This window comes from Pteropus medius, unplaced genomic scaffold (assembly GCF_902729225.1).
Source record: "Pteropus medius unplaced genomic scaffold, Ma_sr-lr_union100, whole genome shotgun sequence".
Taxonomy (NCBI): Eukaryota; Metazoa; Chordata; class Mammalia; order Chiroptera; family Pteropodidae; genus Pteropus; species Pteropus medius.
Window position 1 is genome coordinate 2,327,281 of NW_024350325.1, and position 3,972 is coordinate 2,331,252.

A 3,972-nucleotide genomic window follows, 5' to 3' on the forward strand; every position below is an offset into this window, starting at 1 on the left:
AAAAGGCAAGCACATCACAAGTGTGTCGTTGAGCTGTTGTTCCTTCTGAGGTCTGGTGTCGGAGTGGCCCGTTTCACCCTGCCACCTGGCGTGTGACACTTTTCCTTGTCCCTGTGAGCTGGTCGGCCTTCAGCTGCCCATTACTGGCTACACAAGATTGGCAGTGTCTTCTAGAGAAACGAAATACCAAATTACTCAGATCTACCAAATATATGTGGATAAAAAAAAAAGTAGGACAAGAGTTTGGTTTACGCAGTCCTTTGTTAAATAAATTCGGTCATATTTGTTTCAGATAATTATGTACAGAGTTGGAAGGTGTGAGGAAGTGAATCTGCTTATTTAAAAAAAGCCTCAGTAAACTTCGTTGAAAAATTAACAAATTTGGTGGGTCTTTTTAAAATAATAATAGAATGTCCATAACGGTTCCATGACACTTCTGAAGAAATGCCTTATATTGAGTCTCACTGTTGAGGCCCAAGCCAAAAGCTATCAGCCAATCTCAGCAGAGATAAAAGACTGAGTTAAGTAATGGTTTAAGGAGAAATACGCACCAGCAGTCAACATATTCTGTCTCAGTAGGTTCACCTAAGTGATCTGAATACTTTCTCAAGGAGTCAAAAAACAACTTCGTATGCAGTTCTTTTTTTCTCTCTAAGAAGGGATGGTTTCTACCAGAGCTGATAGTAGTTAATGGAATAAAGATAGCATAGAAAATAGGAAAAGTTGGCCTTCCGAATACACCATTAAAAGTGAAAAGCCTTACTGCTATATGCAATTGATTTTGAAACTCTTATGACTGGAAGTTAGAAATGTTAGAAGTTAATATACCATTCCAGGAAAAAATACACTTCTGATGTTCAGAGAGGATGTTTTCGAGGTGAAACTAAAGCCTATAAACAAACAAAAAAAGCTATATAAACTGTGTTAGAAATCTTCTTCATATAAATCCTTTGTTGCTTAAAATGACAGACTGAAAGCAAAGCCACATGTTGCTTGCTTCTTTGCCTGTTGTGGCAGCTTTTAAATCCCTGCCTTCCTAGGAAGTGACCTCATAAGAAAATCTTATAACACTGTCATGTGGGGAAATCCTTATAACATTTGAGTTAATGTGCTTACACCATAGGAGAGGCTTCCAAGAACATTCAATAATCGGAAAGTCCTAAGGGGACTTGATGTTAGCTGGGCCGCGGAGGGATTTCTGTCAATGCACATCTGGGATGTTTTGTGGCATATCGTGTAGCAGGCCACGTGGCTTAATAGTTAAAATATAGGGCTGAAGGTTACAAGAGTTTGGGGATCATATAGCAACTGAGCTGTTGACCGACGAGCTGACCCCAGACAAGGCATGACCTTGTAGTACTTCAGTCAGCTTAGCTGTAAAACCGGGCACAAAAGCCAGACTTTATCAAAACCAGGTGTTCTTCAGCTCTGCTCTTCAACTAATATCCCTTTTTAATGTGGCTGTCAAGTCTCAATTTTTTCATATAGAAAGGCAGTGGCATACTGCAGTCTACCCTCCCAGTAAGACTCGGGCAAGACAAATAAGGCCTGAGAATGGTAGCCTGACCCAGTCCACACCCTAGCACTCTCCTACCTGGTCAAGTTTGTCTGTCAGAGAAGCTGCAGCAGCTTGCACACTCTCAGGGTCGACAGTTCTGATTAAGTTATAATTAGAAGCACTTCTATGTGTCCCTAAGAGAGGCCTTTAAAGAGAGATAAGTCACAGAAAAGCCACAAATCACAGCATGTAGATTCACACTGCCCCTCCTTAGCTTACCGCTTTTCTAAGTTATAGGTTCAGATAGCTAATAGATACCAGCTTCTTCCACCTGAATACAACAGAATCTCTTTTAACTGACTTTCTCTTAATCCAACTCCCTCAGTTAACCACCACTCTCCACTTCCTGTGCAAAACATGCTGCACAATGCATTTCTTGCTACGGAACACTCGATTGTGTCTGCTCCCTCCTCCTCCATCCCAGGTGCTGTTGGTTACCGTGAGTCAGTTGAGTTTGTGCTTATATGCATAAATATATATATATATAGATGATGATGATAAATGGATAGATAATAGATAGATAGATGACAGATAGATGATATAGATAAACGACAGATGATAGATAGATAGATAGATAGATAGATAGATAGATAGATAGATAGATAGACAGATGATAGCTACAACCACATGCATTTTTTCATGTCAAATGACTTCGACTATTGATTAGTCAACAAATGATCAATCCCAATCTTGTCAGATAAAATAACTTCTGAAATATTTTATTATTCTCCTAATTAGTGTTCTCCAGACTAGTGGAGAAGCAGATCTGTGTTTTCTGACTTCCCTTCCATTCAAGTGTCACAGCAAATGGCCCTTGCAGATCTCACCTGGGCTATGGACTGAGGATTTCAGGAAGCAGAAGCCCTCCCTTCTTTAGACCTCACTGGAGCCAGATGGCAAGGAGACTTTCTGTGCGGCCGTCAGCCAGGCAGAAGGCAGTCCTGCCATGGGGCAAATCTTCCTTTAATATAACAACTCCCCTCTGCTCAACACTCGCATTGCCCTGGCAAGTGAAAACCAAGGCCCATTCATGCCAGATCCCTGCTTCAGGGAAGGAAGCCACAGCCTATTCCACTGGGCCAAATACCCATAATCTCGTCTTTACTGACTCAAAGTAATCAAGGGCAGACTGTAACATTCAAAACTGGATGGTTGACTCTCCTATCCCTGGCAGTTGGAACCACATATTTCATTAGAAAATGCAGTTGACTCCAAAATCCAAGAGTTATCCATCTGCGCTCTCAGTCAGAAATATAAATAAACAAAAGGATCATGCATTTTACTAATCTCTTTGAGAATTGTTGACTCTTGGCTGCCGGTGGGTAAATCCTCTTTTTTTTTTTTTTTTGTCAATAATGGCAAAACATGACAATATTTTGAGCTACAAATCTCAGCCTGAACCATTGTTAGAAAGAAAAGGATTGCCTCTCAATGCTGGTGATTCTTTTGGAACTTCTAAGGCGGTTAGACATGAAAAGCTAACTGTCACTCTTCATAGATGACCCAAGAGGAAAGAATATTCTGGAAAGTAATAAAAAAGAGAGGCACTTATTGGGCAAAACTACACTGTTCACAGGTTTTTGCCACTGCTTTGTGAAGAAGCCCTACAGAAATATAGAACAAGTAACTGCAGGAGGGCTCCCATCAGACACCATTATGCCAGCTCCTGACTGACGTGAATGTACAGCACAAAATTTGGAACTAAAAGAAAAAACACTTATTTGAGAAACATTGACATTTACAGGTAGTTACATTTTTAGCAGCTCTTTGAGCATCTGATCATGTGCCAGCTGCCTCAAGCAGTTTACTGTTCCATGGGAAATCTAGACCCAGAGAGCCAAAGATATTGTAACAGAACACATGATGACATTTTCACTGAGGACAGCAGAACATTGGGGTGGTAGAAATAATAGCGCTTGAGAAACTCAAAATTCTCCTTGAAGATGCCTCATTTGTTTCTCTTCAGATGTAGTCATTGACTTTTTCCAGCTTGTCTGAGGCACAACTTTAACCCAAGTATTTCTCATGATGCCAGATCATTTAACCAGAACCTGGAGCATTCGCCCATCAGACGCCGTCTCGCAGTATGAAGGAATCAAACGGACTCTGTCGGTTCTTTACAGGGAAGAATTGGGTTTGATGAATTTCGCTGTGCCCTGCATAAAACCAAGTACATCTTTAAAACTGTCTGGGAGTTTGATCAACTACAAGTATGCGCAGGTTAAAGTCTTTTGACCCACAGTTAAAAAAAAAAACTGTCTAGGACTGGAATCTAACTGTAGGAAATTTAAGGATACTGCATAAACTGTATGGAGAGTTTGAGACATCTGGGTATCAGGTTCTCAGCAAAATAGTCCCCCTCTTCACTGTCGGCCAGGCTGACATTCAAGGATGAATGCACTGAGGTGGCTCAT